Consider the following 18303-nt stretch of genomic DNA (forward strand, 5'->3'; position numbering starts at 1 on the left):
GTCCGGTTGATCAATTGGATCAATCAAACTTTAAACAAATTCAATCTTTGAAATCATTTTCAATACTTCTCGAAAAGCCGCAAATTTTCTATACGTGTAGCAACATCCCTCAAGCTCAGACGCCCCTAATTGTCACTTTAAAGGTCCCGCTAGAAGTTGGCTCACTACGAGATGTCAACTTCCTGGAGATCTCACAAATTGCAACAGACGCCCATGCATTAGAATGGTCAATAAAACTGTTAGACGTCCACCGCGCACGGGGAAATAGAAGACCGGGAGATAAGAACTTTCAGATATACAGCACTGTCTGATGCTTTAAGTAAACAACCCTCCATTTTTAGGTAACCATTCTCTAAGTAAACAGTCTTCCATCTGAAAATCGTTTCTCGGCCCCACTGAATGCAGGGAGCTGAAACTTTTGTATATGGTACGTATTGTCAAGGTAGATCATGTATTACAATTTGAGCCCAATCTTACTGGTAGGCCGGAAGTTATCAACACTTGAGAAAAGCTCCCCCAAGACCGGAATGGGGAAATTAAAGCAACTAATGCTCGAGGGCATATGATTTTATGGCAGCAATAAACACTAGAACCCGACCCCAAAAAAACTCCCGCTGAGTGAAACTACTCTGGCGACTATGAGCGAATCCCCTCAGCCGGTATTAACAGTTTTGTCTCGGGAAAAAATATAAAGGACCTTAACAATGGGAAAATTTGGAATTTTTTTACGCGTCATGGATGAAACTTGGAAGGTAGGATCTCAAAAAAACTGAACCCCAGTATGGAAGATTGACCCCGAGCGACCTCTGGTGATCTATAATTGGTTTTTGAGCGTTCAGGGTCAAACTTGTTTAGGAAACCCCAGGATAAACACCGGAAAATGGCGTCTTCCCCAGCGCCAACCCTTTGGGAACGAAAAAGGCCAACATTTCGATATTTGAGCAGGATTTCACCTATTTGCAGAAGAAGCTCAGAAGCATATAGATCTTACGTTGTAACATGGAAGTAGTGGAACTAAACAAAGTAGAATTAGCAAACATTGGATTCAACTCAGCTGTCGAATGAGCTATGGATAGATATTAAATCAAGCTGAAGAAAATTAGTCCTAGAGGAAGTTTGCAATGAGGGGAACTTGGCAAGGGGAATGTGTTTTCTAAATAAAATGAATGGACAAAATATCCATTTAGGTTTGCGAAGATAACTCTCTGCCACCTTTTGTCCCCTAAAAAGCAAGTTACGTTGCCCTGATAGCTAGTGTCGCGACTGGAACAGAATAGAGACAGGAACTTTAGATTCTTGAAATGAATTAGCCACCCACAAAAAGGTCTTTCCCTATCCTCGTGAGGTCAGAATGTTAATGGGATGACTAATTAAAAACCTTGGGAGATTGGTTATTAAAACATAACTCGGTTGAGGGGTGAAATTGGGTTTGAGTTTTGCATGATCCACTTAGAGATTCATACAATGAAGCTAAAATTTAATATAAGTGTAGTCAGAGGAAGATTTTAGTTAAGAACTTGCGAACTAGGTACAAAAACGAACAACAGAAATTATAGGCACGACATAACTCTAACTATAACTAAAATTCAAATAGATCAATTAATATAGAGATTAAAAAACAACCTACCGTTAGGTAGAACAACAAGAGCGAAGGTAGAAGACAATTAGTTCTTAGAGTTAGAGAACCCAATACTGTGAAGTCAGAGAGATCAGTTAAAGCACCTCAAAAGAATGGTGATACCTAGTAACACCTTTAAGTCTAGCCGGTCGAAATGGGTAGTAATATGGATTTACTGGGTGTGGGTGTTTTTGTTGATTTTCTATAGAGAAAGTTAATTATACAGTTAAGTTAGCTGGGAGTTAATTAATAATTATGGAGTTTTGCTGATGAACCTCGAATCCTTTCCTTTGATTAGAAGATTAGACTTTTTCTGGCCACCTAGAGCCTTCTGTTTGTGGTCCTATGTTATGAGATTTCAATTACCCTTGGAATTTGATCGATTGTATCGAGCGGACATGACGGCCCAAAAAGCAGTACAATGAGGGGCATGTAACAGAGTACATTAATGAATAGTTGCTACCAACTCAACCCTTTCGGGATTGTGTGTTCTAATGAATCTCGCTCGATCCACTGAACTCATTACCCAAGCGACCACTTTGCGGTGCCATTAAGATAGAATGTGTGAACGGACCTAGAGAAGCAATCCCTCAAATCTACACACCCTACATAAACCAGATCAGGTTGGGGGATGTTGGTGGTTCAGGTGGGAATGTTCGGTGGTTCAGTTGGGGGTTGTTGGTTCAGGTGCGGGGAGGGGGGAGGGGTTTAACTGTCGTGGACAAAATTTTCTCTTATTTCTTTTATGTTTTACTTTTTTTCTTTTTTCTAGTTTCATCACACTTTAATTCACTGATTCCATTTTTGTGCCCCATTCCATGTTAAGCTCCTTTCAAGACACACCGCCTCCTCTCAAGGTTACATCTCAACTCACGTTATTCACATACCACCTGCGAGGGGGGACATTGGGGAATCAATGAGCTGGGGAGGAGATGAGGAAAGGGGATTATCATGAATTTTTCATATTGAAAAAAATTGATTTAAATTCCCTAAAAATCCAAATTTTCTTGGTTTGATTGGTCTTGAAAATCGATTGTATGGCAAATTTTCCTGCCAATCCAAGCCATTATAATCGATTATTTTCCACGAAACTATATTGCTAGAGGCTTAGAAAATCTGATCAAAATGCATTTACTATCAAACAACATTTCACGTTTGCAGACATTTTCAGTCAAAGTTTTTTAGATATTTTGATCGTTGCGGAGTCAATGAAGGCACCCAAGGCTTCCGAGCTGAGGTAGGCTAATATGATTTTCCCGAGCTATAGTAAAGCACTGAAATTTATCTGCACCCCAGGCAATTTTTTTGATAAAACAGGTCAAAAAGGGCCTTTCTTGGCAACTTTGGAAGCTTTTGAATAAAAAAATCGCGTGTTTTTGGCGCTCGCTTCCCTCTCAAAAATAGTGAAATTTTTTGCGCCAAAGCAATTTTAGAAAAATTTTAGGTTCCATCAGCCAAAAACTGATATATCAAAACAGTACAAAAACGGAACCTTTTGGGTCGACAGGGAGTCGAATCCCTGAGAGTAGGGTTTTTAATTTAATTGTTTTCTCTTCATTTTTGTCTTATTTATATCAGTTAATAAGCTTGCCGACTTGTTTGTTAATTATTACCTTAATTTGAGGTAACTGATTTCGAATTGGACGGAAAAACTTTCGATTACTTTTTCTGCTGGTGACGCGTGACTTAGACCAATAAGCGCGCCTCATTCCTAGCTGCATGGATTTCTGAGCCAGGTTAAGTTGCCACACCTGCGTCATGCACTCATAAAAAGTTCGTGAGATTCAAAAAGTCAATTTGATTTTAAAAAACGATCTGAAATCTTAAACTGGCTCAAAAATTTTTGCAAAATCTTTGCAAAATAAATCACAGTTGAAGACTCGATTTTGACCTCAAGTTAATTTTTTAATTATCTTTGTCTCTGAACTAAACAAAAAATGAGAAACCTAATTGATTTGTATTCAGAGCGACGATGGTCAGGTTTGTTTTATTCCCATATGATTGAACGCAATCACTGCTTCACGCGCATTGAGTTTTTTTTTAATGAAACGAGCTCTTCTTAGGTAGACTGACTTTGATTTCCCCTTTTTTTCCTAAAAAACTGAAAAGACTATCTTTTTGGCCAAACTTTCTGCGCCCTTGACAATTGTTTGAAAAAACAGATCAAAAAACGCGTATTTAGGCACATTTTGGAAGCTTTTGAACAAAAAGGTGCGTTTTTTTGGCACTCGCTTCCCTCTCAAAAATAGTGAAGTATTGGCGCCGAAAGCTATTTAAGAAAATTTTTAGTTTCCAATAGCCAAAAAAGATTACATCAAAATTGTACAAAAGGGAGGTCTCTTGATTCGGCAGGGGTTCGAATCCCTGAGTGTAGGGTCCCGTTTCCCTCACCCCCCCTAATCTGCCCCTAGTGCTGCACATGAACGCTACCGTGTTCTACTTAATAAAATTCCGCGTTTTAGAATAAATTTTCCTCTTCATTTTTGTCTTATTTCACTGTTAAGAAAACTGGCCGACTTGTTTGTGATCTGTTGCCAAAAATTTAAAGTTACCGATTTCTTATTAGCCAAAAAACTATAGAATACTTTTTTCTGCTGGTGACGCGTCACTTGGTCCACTAAGCGCGCACTATTCCTATCTGCATGGACTTCTGCGCCAGGTTGTCATTTCTACGTCAACTTGCCATTTCTACGTCATACGCAGGCTTTCCTAAAAACTGGTGAAAAAAGCGCTTTTAAAAAAATCTTTTTGATCAAAAAAATCGATCTGCATTGTCAAAACTCCGTTACCTTTGCAAAATGAATCACAGTTGAAGAACTCGATTTTGACCTCAAATTGATTTTTTTTATTATCTTTGTCTCTGAACTAAACAGACTACGAGAAACAACCTAATTGGTTTGAATTCAGAACAAGGACGGTAATTTTTTTTTTTTAAATCTGAATCGTCAGAATGTGTAAATTTTTAAAAGAGATCATTCACTCCAAACAGTCAGTTTTTTTTGGTTGATTGTTTTTAAAACTTTGAAAGCAATATTTAGGAGTTCGTTTCAAAAATTTTATGCCCTAACAAATGCTGAGCACTCATCTTCAAAGACTTTCGTTTTCGGAAAAACGTTTTGTTTCGCCAGAAAAACAAGATTTCCTTCAGAATTTCTCAGGCCGAATAAAAGTTTGATGACAGTTATACGAGATGAGTTATATATCTGATCGCAGGTTTTTCCTCCCTTCTTAATTTTTTTAATTTTCGTGGCAGTAAACTAAATTTGAGATCAAAGATTTGTTGCCTAGAACAAACTTTTGTCGAAACGTTAAACGAAGTTTGAAAGTTTGCTGAAATTTAAGGAAATTTTTCACATCTAATATTGTCGTTCAATCTTACTTTAACAAAGTACGAATTGATGTCGATTCGTTGCACTCCAGATGTGAATTGTTCACGAGTTTGTTATCAAAAAGTTCAACCAATTAAAATCGAAGAACATATGGTTTAATTAAACGAAAAAGTAAATAAATTGCTCGTTGACTCTTTTCTCCCTCCCTTTCAATTATTTTCTTCTCATTTTGATCATCTGCTTCTAAGTATAAAGAAGCTTTTATATTAAATTATTTTATTATAATTGACTGAAGAAATTCATTTTCTCGCAACCGATATCAATATCTTCTGAGATAAGTAAACTGAAATATCTGAAAAAACGGTAAAGTAAGAAAAGAGAGTTGAAGTATTTTAGTTTAGGTGTTTTTGACACTTTTTTCAACGAACCCTTAAAACTTTGAACGTCCAAGTCCCAATATGAAAAAATATCAGATATACAACTGTTGAATTCAATAATCGTTTTATATTTTAATGATGTTTAAATAATGAAAGAGGTAATAAGGGAAAACTGAATTAAAAATTACTCAAAATTTTAAACAACAAATAAAGATGTGGGAGTTTTTCTATAGATAAAACTCAGTCCTCGGAATCAATTGGCCCTTTAAATTTTTACGCAAAACACAATCAGTAATTTTGTAACAACAAGTCAATCAGATATATTTGCGTTCAGGTAACTTTGTGACAAAAATGATTCGAACAAGTGCCCTGACTGTTCTTCTGATTACCTTCGCTTGTTATTGGTGCCAGGATGGATCGAGTAGAGCTATACGATCGGCAGGTTAGTAGTTTTCATCACAATACTAATTAAGAAATAATTTCGTTTTCAAGAAGAGAACAGAACAGCCTCATTTATGATTTAAACAACGATTCATAGCAGTAAAAAAGAGTTCCGACCAGGAAAAACACAAAAAAACAGGAAATTTCATATCAATACTTAAAGTCTAGTTTTCAAACCTAAGTGATAAACTCATTGTGAAATTATCCCAGAAAACCCAAACAAGTTACACAAAATCTGATACGGAAAGCTGTGGTGATTCCGCGACCTCGCAAAAAAAACGCAGGAACAGCTTTGGTTTCCAGTCCCATATCAATCCTTAAAAATACAGCAGCCCAATGACAACTTCAATCAACTAATGAAAAAAGATATTCGCTATTATGTTAGCTAGCACTCAATGGCGATTTTGGCGAAGGTTTCGATTTTTTTTGCAGCCAGTTTTGACCAACTCAAACAAAACTCTGTTTCGGGTCAAATGTGATAGCATTAAAAAGTCCCACTGGTTAAGATCGTGATAAATAAATAATTAAATAGAAAAGTTTTAGTAAGGAAAAAGCCCCACTGGTTAAGACTGTGAAGCCTGAATAAATAAATAGAAAAATCTTATAGTAACTAGAACAAAATATGGTCTAAGTATTTTTGGTTTTATGACCAAAATTTATGAGAGTTGACTGCATTTTTATTACTATTCTTATTACTGAGATTTCAATGTTATAACAGGACTCTTTTTTAAAACTTCGTACAAGTTTAGATCTATTTGGAGACTTTTAGTGAAGTTATTTTTTTGATTTCAGATCTTGAGAACATGAGTCTCGAGGAGTTTCAAAACTTGGCGACTAACCATCCAGAAGAATTGAGTCAAATGTTTTCCACCCCAGAAGAGGCCAGGGATTTTGTCAATCAGCTCAGCCAGAGAATGAACTCCCAACAATAATAAAAAAGACTTGGAATACATTTCAGACGTGCAAATCAGAAAAAAAAACCAACTAATACAAAGATGGTTATGGACTTGAACTGAATTCACAACTTGAACTGAATTAAACATTAATTTAACGCTTTTTTTCTCTTGTGAATTAGGGTGATTGAGATCATTTTTTTAATTGCGGCGCTAATTCATACCATTCTCAAGCAGGAAACGGATCTTTTTTTACCAAAACTCAGCTAAATCCAAGCAGCACCGAGGCTAAAAGAGACTAAATTTGGGACCGACTTGAGGTCTTTCACATTTTAGTCTTTTCAGCCTAAGTAGTAAAACCTCATAGGACCTTATAGCCACCCCAGCCCCAGTTTTCATTTTTTTGGTTTTAGAATAAATGTTGTGTTTTCATTCATCAGTACTTTCATATCTGGGTGCATCCATAATTTGTTCATTGAGAACTAACCACTGCGTACAGGTACGAATGTTCAGAAGCTACAAATGTTCAGAAGCTACGAATGTTCAGAAGCTACGAATGTTCAGAAGCTACTTCACTATTTTCCTTTTTAACTCTTTTACCTGATGTAATAAGCGGGTCACTATAATACACGGTGGGGGCTACAAAGAGAAATAACATATTTTGGTTCCCGTGAAGTCGTCATTCATAGACAGGCGGAACGATTCCTTATAGTTTTAGAACTGTTTCAACGTGACAAACATCCTAGAAAAAGCATTTATTTTCTCAATTTGTTTGCTCAATCATTTCTATGCGAATTCAATCAGTTTCCAAAATCTGTTTCATTTTTTTTCAACAGCAATTTCATTTGTTTTATTTAAAGATAGTGCAGACTCAGTCTTTTTAATAAAACAATCAAAATTTCCTATAAAGTTTCCGTGATGCCGAAACTACCAGTTTTTTGCTTAAATCTAAATTTGTTCAGAAAAAACGGCCCAGGCTCCAAAAAACCGATTTACCGAAACACTCATTTTCGGAAATACTGATAATCAGAAATTACATTTTTGTGATATAAAACTAGTTTAACTCAAATACGTAGTTCAGCCAGTGATATTATCGCCGTTTCAATTCTTTGTTATTTTACCTTAGGTGTCTTTGCGTTAATATACTTGCCGTTTTTGAGTAGAGCGCGTGCAGAGAAAACGCATGTTTTTTTTGGAAAGAAGTCTAAAAAAACGCCTTAAGGTAGTGCTTTATAAATGAAATTGGAATCGCTCAAATTCTAGTAATTTTGTTCATTTTTGAATAAAATACAAGAACACCAGATAACCAATTTAAGGTGTTTCGGGACTGAGTTACGCTGAAAAAAAAAGTTAACTCCGGCGATTAAAAAAGTAGTTATAAAGTTTGAGTAAGGAAAAAAAATGATTACTTTTTATTCTATTGACGGTCGACGTGAAAAGCAGTTTTAACAATCAGAAATTGACGAATCTGGCGTGATCATTGACCAATGGGACAATTTTTAAAGTTTTTAATGTACAGAACCAGATAGAAAGAACCGAGCCTCGACATGAAAACAAGTGATTCATGCATAAATTGTGGCATTGCATTTACCTAGTGCCACTTAATTGTATCTCCAGCAAAGAACATTTTGCCAAACTTTCTAAATCTCACAGGAAACGATCATCTGTAAATATTGTATATAATAATTTTGTAAAAAAGCAGAATTAGACATTCCTCCTGCCGGAGAATTCCTGGAGCAATAATCAAGAATCGATAAACACTTGGAACGAGAACGGACAGTGAGTTGGAAACTAAGAATTTCTTCAACGTAGATTTGGGATGATAGATGATTGTGAATAAGAGTATTCCGTTAGATTTGGCGAGCCAAAATAGTTTTATAAAACAAAAAGTCTTACACGAACCTAAACTCAGATATCGAAACCTGAAATTTTACCAAGTGCAAAAAATAATCAGAGGTTTATATTGCGGTTTCACAGACGACACGATCAACATCCTGGGAAATTTATGCATCAGGTCCCAATCCAATGGTTGATTTCATGAAGTGACCTCGTTTTTTTTGTTAATGGATGACACGAACGCAACATATTGGGAAACGATAACCTACCCTAATTAGGGATCGTAACCAAACAGAAGAAGTGCCCCAGACTAATATGTTCAGTCAGGCAGCCACTAATAGAGAGTAAGTTGAACAAATTTCCGATTCATCTGAACAAATTTTCCGCGAAAGATTCAAAGAGTTTATTACCAGAGTTGGAAAAGTTCCGAACGATCACAAGCGAACACATTTCTATTCTCTGTTTAAATCAGTTCCGGCAAAAGCAAGAAGAGTGTAAATCTACTCTAATGCGTAAATGCAGAGCTAAAAAGAATCGAGACCGAAGGTCAAATTGTATAAATAGAGAGAAACGACGATAATTTTTTTCTTAGTCCGAGTGATATAGCGAGAACGAAAGATGGCTCGAAGAACTTGGCGTTAGACTCTACATTATTAAATGATCAAGTTTTAAAAAGTAAACAACAGTTGCATAAAATTCATGAACTGAATTGATAGACAACGTTGTCATTCAATTTTCGGAAAATCTCACTGGGCAGGGCAGGTTTAGCAATTTAATCTTAAAAAAAGCGTATAGTCAAGTGAAACTTTGCAAAAAAACAAGCAAACAGTGTAACTTCAGCATTGCGAGCAGCTCAAGGAATTTAGACCAGTCATAGACTCATTTTTAAAGGAAATACCGTGTCCAAATTGCTACCTAGATGACGTTTTGATTGATTTGAAGGGTTCTCTAGATGAACATAAATCAGATAAGCCCATTCTTTCAAAATGGAATAGAATGGTTAGGTTTTGAAATTTCTGGAGACGGAGTAGGACTGTCGGACGGCAAAGCCCGCGCAATCAAAAACTTTCCAACCCCAATGACATCTCGGAGTCGCGATTGTTCTTCGGCTTCATAAACCAGCATACAAAACTTATCCCGAAATTGTCTACTTTGAGCTCCCCCATTTGTCACTCAGTAAGCAAGTAATCAGTTTACAAATTGGATAATAGCCATTCAATAACTTTCGAAATTTTGAAGTCAGAAAATGTAAAAGTAACAGAAAACAATCACTTGATAAAAACTAGATTAAAACAGACTCTTCTCATAGTGGCCTGGGGGGCGACCTTAGGACAGTGGAAAACGATCGCATTGGACTAAAATTGTTAAATGGGAAGTGGGACATCATAGATCTAACTGACTTGTAGAAAGACTTTTATATAGTGTAAAATCTAATTTTATAGCCATTTTTCTCAATTCACCAAAACCTTCTCTATATTCTTTGATCAAAAATTTTTTTGGATCAGCAGAATGACAAAACAATCTTCACTAGAGTGACCCCCTTCGCGAAAACTTTTGATAAAACTGCAAAACACTAGATGGAAAAGTCTGATTTCCTTTGATAACCGTTTAGATAAAGTAGAGTATCTTACCGGACCAACGGGCAACGAGTTGGGAATTGCGCAACGGTGCAAAAGATGACTACATGGACGCATACACGGAAGCTCTGATTGACTCAGGCCTCACCCACCTGGCCACTCCCCAGACTGGCCTGTCAATTCCCGGCAAAATCGGCAGATCTACGAAGAAGTTGGCCTCTGGAGGTAAACATTTTAGAAGGGCGGCTAACAGGAAAAATGGGAAACCCTATTTTAATTTGATAACCAAAAACATCATCGACTTCTCAAACCATACGATTACTCTCGATAACGGTTGTATCTTCCGTGAATCTTACTTTGCTTACTAAGGAAAATTGCTCCCGGTCAAAAGAAAGCCGTTGGCAAAATTTTAATCATCACTCGAGTTTAGCAGGAAAAAAGAAACTGTGACCTTCAAAAAAGCCCAATGGGAGAGACCAAAGCCGGGCAGAGCCAAGTCGATCACAGCTAAAGAACCCCATCAGCCGACCACAGAACTAGTCGGGATACAAGAGACTCCGCAAAACACCTCAGGAGCTTCTTCTTATCTAAACCTAACTTCATGGGACGGAATAATTGAGGACTAAATTGATGACGTATCAAGCAAAAACATGCTTTTTAACCAGGACGCAATATCAGAGCCTAATCATGAGATAAGTGTTACAGCTGGCGAAACTTCACTCCCAGGGCCCACACAATCGAGTACCACCCTAAGGCTCGGAACTAACGGAAGTTTTGCTCGGAGCTGGCTCCGAAAGATATCCAATTCAACAGGACAGTGCCTCAGAAGACCCTTCCCTGGTGGAACACCAACCAAGACCGTCTAGATCACAAAGAAATAATGGCCCTCCTAAACACTTCAGTGAAGGAAGATATATCGAAAACGTTCTGGAAAAAGAGGACAGTCACGGATCTAACAAAATTAGATGAAGACCCAAATGCCTCTCCATTGTTCAATTTTAATTCAGATTTCCCAACCTCGCTTGTGGACCTTCCTACGAGACACATTCTAGTCGCTGATACCATTCTAACTTGGTCTTTAGAAAAGTCTATCTCATCGGGACGAGCTAGTCAGACACCGATTCAGACTCCCTTTCATTTTCACCCAGCGGATTCAAACCTAGCTTCCAACTTCCGCCGCATCACCCAATTCCGGATACTGACAATTTTAGTGAAATCTCGATTGAGTCAGAACTCAAAAAATGTTTAGATGAATTTGATGCATTTTTCAATTTAAAATTCTTAGTATTTTGTTTGTTTTGTTCTTTTTACCAAGCTCATTTTAGGTTACTTTTGTTTTTTTTGTATGTTTCTTTATGTACATAATAGTTCTACAGTCTGTAAAATAGAATTCACATTTTTGTAAACCTGTGATTTCGGCCGTTTGTACATTTCAAATTTTCAATTGTAGATTTCATCAATTTGTTTTCTGGCCTAATACTTGTTTATGGTGCAGTTTGTATTTTTTGTTCCTATTTTGAAGAAGGAAATGGGTGTATTTAGGATTAGTTTTAATTAATTGTAAAATTTTAAGTTTTTCTGGTTGGAAATGTTATGATTTGTGTTTTTTTAGTTATGTTAGTATGACCTTCCGCATTAATTAGATACCAGTCAACACATTGCATGATTCGCAAATCGGTCGATCTGGTTTAGTTTTAATTCACACTTCTTTCTTTAACTTTAATTTTTTTTCTGTGATTGTACAAATCCTGTAAATTACTAATTAGTCTATTAGAGCATTTTATTAAACGATTTCATAGCTGGTCACTGAACTTCTGTAAAATTTAAGGAGTACTAAAACTTCAGAAGGATTCATATAAGGCAGATATCAAAAAGAATATAATATCATAGCTTGAAAATTTCGAGAGAATTTTCAGATTACCGCAAAACTTTAGCTACGATCAAAATAATTGTTTAGCTCGTTGTTTATGCAATTCATTACTTTCATATTTCATGTTTTTTTTCCGATACTTTTTATGAGTATGAACTGTTAAAAACGAAACGTAAACAACAGAATTGGAGACCTCTGTTCAAATTTTATCTTGAAAAGTTTGTCAAAACTATAAGAGCTCATCGTTGTTTCGAATATTTTGTTTCAAATTTTACAGCCTATGAAAATCTTCATCAAACCATATGATTGACAGCCAGAAAGTTTGATCATCAGTCGGTTTCCCTAGAGAAAAACAAAACTATTTGCTTCGCTAATAACTTTGGAAAAAAATTAACCTAGAGTTTTCAATTATAACTTAGAACGAAAACTAATTTTTAAAATTTAAGTTTAAATAACTATCAGAATAAAAAACTCAATTAATTTCATACAAAAAAATTAGACAGCCGATTTTGTTTTAAGCGATTTGTTATTACCTGTTTTTTTAAGAACAAGCAAATTTATTTACTTGGCTACGGTTGTTATCTGCGTAATAACAACTGGCACCCATCCTATACGCCATCAACATATTAAGAGCAAATTATGAAAACTCGGGAGAAATAATGAAAACAAAATCAAATCAATGCAAAACTTAAGAAAAGTAAAAATTATTGAAATCCACGGGCTTCCGAACAATTCAAACTTTCAAACTTTAAAAAAGTAAAAATCAACCTAGTAAAGTAAACACAAGAGCTACCATTTTGCACTGTTCGTCTTCTACGTGTCTTTCAATTAAACCGCCAGAAAACAAATTTAAGCTTTATTCTTTGACCTAGCTGGCATCAATGAAATTTCGTCTTCAGTTTCAGTAATTGGACTCTTGTTTTGCAGTTGTTTTGGACAAAAAAGAAACAAAAACAAGCATAGCCGGGTACTGTGCAAGTAGCACAGAATATTCCGATCATAGTCTTAGAGAAAATTAGGGAAGAAACATTTTTCAAATTAGTGTCGTTTCTTTCCACGTGGTGTGATAAAAAGAGCTGATCGAAATTATAATGATTATTAATTTCGACAGTCATTATGAAATAAAGAAATTGAAAAACAAAAAAAGGTTTAGAAAAACGAAAAAAGATTTTAAAAAATCACAAATTGTTTCAGTTTTTGCAATTTTTTTTGAAAATTTGTAGGTTTGATTCCAAAAAAGCGTTAAAATTCTCAGAAAAACTAACTTTATTCGAGTATGACTAAGTTTATACGTTTTAAAATAAGATTTTTTAAGCTTCTGGCCATATAAAAGCACATGGCAGGCTGCTCGCTCGCTTTTTTCGCTCGAATTGAGACAAAAAACCATAAACTCCAAACTGGTATTTCCTGAAAGTTTTTTCTGAAATTTTTTGAATTTTTTTGAAATAACGACTGTTACGGCTTTGACAATATAAATCGCCCAACTCTTTCCGATGATTTTTGAGCCAGCTAATTTCCGTGGTAGAAAAAAAATGAAAAAACCCGAATAGAAAATTCTTCCTCAATTTTCAAATGATCAGATTAAAAAACGGTTTTAGAATTCGTATCACCAAAGAACTCAGCTTTAGTAAAAAAAAACGTTAACTTTGCATCTGCTTCAAAAACTTATCCAACTGTCTAACTATTTACTTTCAAGTATTTGTAATTCTCCTTGGCTTATTTATTTTCTTATAAGTTTTTGAAAATTTCTTTGGGGAGCATTGTTGTTTTTCGCTTCACATTTTTAAATTTCAGTTCTAGATATCTCACTCAAAACAGGTCACAGCTCCCAGAGAAATTTTCTAATCGCCCAATTAGTGCGTCTCCTCTTCCGACGAAAACAAAAAGATACCACTGAAATCAGTTTTAAGTACAACACAGCTGCCTCCTAGACAAAGACGAGGAAACTTCTCTACAACCTAAAAGTCGCCATCACCTTCTTTGTAGACCGCCCAACAGATCACGCCACTGGAAAATAATTCATTTTGTCTTTCTGTGAAACAACGGATGAATTTTTTTCCAGTGGCGTGTTTTGTTGGGCTGTTTGGAATTCAGAAATTGCAGTGGAATTTAGAAAATACAAAATCAAAACAACGCCTTCTTTGATGAGTTCACAAAATTTCTACGAAAAAAAAGACATAGCCTCGACAGCCGAATACTGATGTTATACTGACTACACTTCAAAACCTTCGTATACCAATATAGAGCAAAAGTATTTCAGATAATTGATGGCAGAATTTCTTGAGAAAACCAAGATGCTCAGCAACAAGTCCCTCAGACAAGTTTCGAATTGGTTACCTATTTACAACGTTCATTTTTAGCAAATTCTCATGCTATAGAGAGTCACTTATTAGGACTTTTCTCTTCAATTAAATTCAAGGTTGACCCTCTCAGAAACACTTCTCAAAACTGTCCACCAAAGCAGATTCTCAGATTAAAACTAAGTTTTAGTACTTTTCTGAAAGTTGTTCTTAGAGCCTTCTCGGGAAAGCATTTTTGTTGAAAAGCTGCAAAATTTTTTTGGTCTATATTATAACAGTTTTCTCAGCTTAAGCTTCTAAAAATAGTCTTTCCTTAAACTTCTAAATTTGGTCATCGATAATCTTGGTTGCTCGTCCTCGAATCATTAGAAAAACCATCAGGTTGCTCAACTTATAAGTTTTAACAAAGATAAAGTTCCATAAATGAATTCGCTCGATAATTTGTCTTGGAAAAAATACAAAAAACAATAACCGATTCTAGCTACATTTTCACACATTAAAAACATCAGATATGATCAAACCCCCAAAATTTTACACAGGATCTTTTCTCAATTACAAAAGCACAAACACAGTTTGAATTTATCAAATTTTGAAACTTTGCTCAACTGGGTTTGCAAAAATCAGCATGCGTTTAGCGATACAAAAATCAAAAAGATCAAATTGTTTCCAGTCTAAGGTTATCATAATTTTTTCAGTACCTCATTTTAAATGTTCTCAAATATTTTGATTTGAAGGACGCTTTTAGACTGCAATATCTTGTTCTTAGGATCTTCATGTCTAAAGTAGGTCAGGACATATTTTTTGCAAATCATAATCTCTGTTTTTTACCTTTCTAAACTATAGATAATAGTGATAAGATCTAGGATTCTAATTAGAAGCAGCACTATTTTATGTTTCAATTTCAAAGTTATTGATCCGACCAAGAATCAGAGCTGAAAAAAAAACGTCTCTGTCGTTAAAACAATTCTCACGCAATTCAAAATTGAAATGGTTAAATTGTTTTGTCACCGATGTTCTGATAGATTTTTGACGCTTGGAAAATAATTTAAAGATGTTGAAAAACTCCTCAATTTCACGTGCATTGAATTCTGCGGCAGCAGTTTTAGTAGTACACGTCTGCTACGGTTTTAATTTTGTGTAAATGAGCTTACGCGACGTCTTTTACCATGTCAAGAAATTTGTCATATTTGTTCTTCTTGTATTTTTAAACAATTTTTCAAAAAATTTTTTTGCTAAAAGGATTGTAAAAAAACCATTACAAAATTTGCTATTACTTCTCGAAATGATTAGTTTTTTCGTTTAAAAGTTTAAATTTCGATGACACGTTGGCGATTACAGATTTTCCGTATTGCGTCATTTTAGATTGAAAACGAAATAATCTTATACACTTTCAACGCCTCGATATATATTTTTAAAAATTAAGCTCTGACAAAAAATGAGAGCTCTGACAAAATTTTAGTATGTTTAAAAATTTGTGTCTGGATTCCAGAGATATACGAGCACCAAATTTGACTTCATTTCGATTTCCAGATTTGGTGGCGTTTCAATTTTTTCGTTTGTTGTATTTTTGGTCATCTGCATAAACATCAGATTACGAGGCCAATTTGTGCTTTTTGGAAAATGCTACAAGGATCTTCCCTTTATTCTTCTTTTGTTCTTTCATTTTTTTATCGTTCCGAGAAGTGTTAAAGACTTGTATTCGGAATCCAGGAACATACAGTCTCAAATTGTGCACCTATCCAGTGCAAAGTTTGGCTTCGCAATGGTTTCCATGTTTGGTTGCGTTTCCATTTTTTCGTGTTCATTTTCTTTTCTGTAATCTGCATAAGCACCAGATATTCGTTGAATTAATTAATGATCAATCATCTATTGAGGTAGAGTACGACTTTCAAACTAAACCCTGTCGAAAGTTTTTTTGAAATCATTTTCGTTCAAGTGTTTGTCTAAAACTTATGATATTTCAAGTCCTCTACAATTTATCAATTTGATGAACTGGTCCGCTGGAACTAAAGCACTAGGGTCTATGCGGTAGTTTGAGCAAGCTATTAAAACAAATGATTTCCTTGAGACGAGAGAAGGGCAAAAGATCAGAGTTTTTGGTTGCATAACTTCGTTTGTCATCAATTAGATAATCGCATTGTTGTTTTAACGCTTATTCTGAAAATCAATTTGATTTTTCTAGAAAAAATTTTAGTTTGATAAAAAAAAAACGATTTGAATTTATATAAACAAATCGAAAAGTTTTCCTTCTTTTGGAAGAAGTAGAAATGAATGAAGTTTTTTTCCGTTTTTCCTTTTTGATGATGACTATTATTAAAACCGATTGATGATGAAAAAAAATTTAACTATTTCTTATACAGAAATGTGTTTGTTTTTCATTTACTAATGAATATTTAGATTGAAATTTATGAAAAATGTCATCAAAAAAGGCTAAAGGTTCATCGATATTCAGTCCTATTGTTGTCGGTCATTTATTGCAATTAAAAGAGCGAATTGATGTTAACTCGTTCAAAGCAAATGTTCGTTTATCAAGAAATAATCATTAGTAAAACCGATTGGTAAAAATATGTTTCAATTAACCGAAAACAAATCAATTTTAATTTTGAAAGTATAGAAGTTGATTGAATAGTTTTCTTTATTATTGACTCAAATATTTCATACCTCTTCACGCGAAACCAGTTTGTTTTGATACAATAAGTCAAATTGAAATATCTGAAAAAAAACATAATTCAACATAATTCAACATAATTGAAAAAAAAACATAAACTGAAATATCTGAAAAAAAAACTAAAAATTTCAAAGAGAGAGAGAGAGAGAGTGGAAAAAAATCACAAATGAAGGCTTTAATCATTACTGTTTTTGTGCTGTGTTATTTTCTGCAAAAAAATAATCTGCTCAAAAAATCAGCAAAAAATTAGAACAATTTTGGTGAAATTATTTGTATATTTTCAGTAATCATACAGATATTTCAGCTTTCTCAAGTTAGAATTTAAAAAAATTTGACAATCTTACTTTTTTCAGACCATTTAATTACGAGGGGAAGGGCCAACACACGAGCTCTTCAGCTCATCACTACGAACTGCTGTTGCGCCCTTGCTTAAGAATTCCATGCAATTTTTTTTTGTTTTTTTTCTTGGCTGGGTTTTGTTGCCTCACCCCTAAGCAACGAGCAAGGATCCTGGTGGGCCTTGAACAGCCGACCTTTTGGTTGAGAGGCGGAGACGTAACCACTTCACCACCGCTCCCCTCAACACCGCTCCCTTGTTTTTCTTTACTGACTTTTGTTTTTCTTTTCGGCGCAACTAGTTTGATTACTGGAAAAGGAGATCTTTGTACCTGATGTAAGAAAAATTTTGAAGCATCTTCAAGTAGTTTTTTCGTTTCAACATATTCAGATAGAAAACTTCAGTAGGACTTAGTTTTGAAGGGCAAACACTTTAAGCGTTCTCATGTTCATTTAGAAAAGAATCTTGAAATTTGATGAATTTTTCATTCTGGATTCTTAGACAACATTTCTCGAGTGGAATTAGGTTTAAGACATCACCCCCCCCCCCCGCACCCGCCCCCCTAAATGCCTCCGTAAATTATCCCCGCAAACTTGTCCTTTTGGTGTAAATTTACGACCTACTTATTTGGCAGACCAGTCCTATATTTTTTCTAAAATTTAGGACAATTCACAAAATGCACAGTTTAGCCAATTAAAAAAAACGTCCATTTAAATAATCGAAATTTGTCTGAAAAAAAAACCCACCTCGAGCACAATTATTTCATTACTTTCCTTACGAAAGTCGGAACAGCATTTTCTGAACTTGGTCCAAAATAATTTAGAGTATAGTTGCGAAATCATGGTAGATCGTCCAATACCAAAGTCATAATCATGATGTAAAAACTAATTTTCATAAAGTCGCAATCAGAATGGCAGCAAATCCCAAAAATTTTTTCGAACATGGTCACGGGGAAATAAAAAAACAGCAACGCAGACGACGGTAAAATTTTGCCTAATCAAAGAAACAAATCCAAGAAAAAATTTTAACTTGAATTTAAAATGACCGCAATTTGAGA

The 18303-nt window shown here is 35.0% G+C and overlaps 1 protein-coding gene and 1 long non-coding RNA gene across 4 annotated transcripts in view; both read left to right on the plus strand.

Annotated features, from left to right (window-relative positions):
• Nucleotides 1-18303, plus strand: part of LOC134853100 (uncharacterized) — a 504659-nt gene that overhangs the window by 243427 nt on the left and 242929 nt on the right. The gene's annotated exons all lie outside the window — the stretch shown is intronic.
• LOC134853169 (uncharacterized) lies at nt 5199-6816 on the plus strand. 2 transcript variants are annotated; one of them, XR_010164324.1, is made up of 3 exons: nt 5199-5310; nt 5659-5766; nt 6558-6816. It is a non-coding gene; the product is annotated as an uncharacterized LOC134853169 (long non-coding RNA). The 2 variants fall into 2 exon arrangements; XR_010164323.1 differs by having other exon boundaries at nt 5206-5315.

This window comes from Symsagittifera roscoffensis, chromosome 8 (genome assembly GCF_963678635.1).
Source record: "Symsagittifera roscoffensis chromosome 8, txSymRosc1.1, whole genome shotgun sequence".
Taxonomy (NCBI): domain Eukaryota; kingdom Metazoa; phylum Xenacoelomorpha; order Acoela; family Convolutidae; genus Symsagittifera; species Symsagittifera roscoffensis.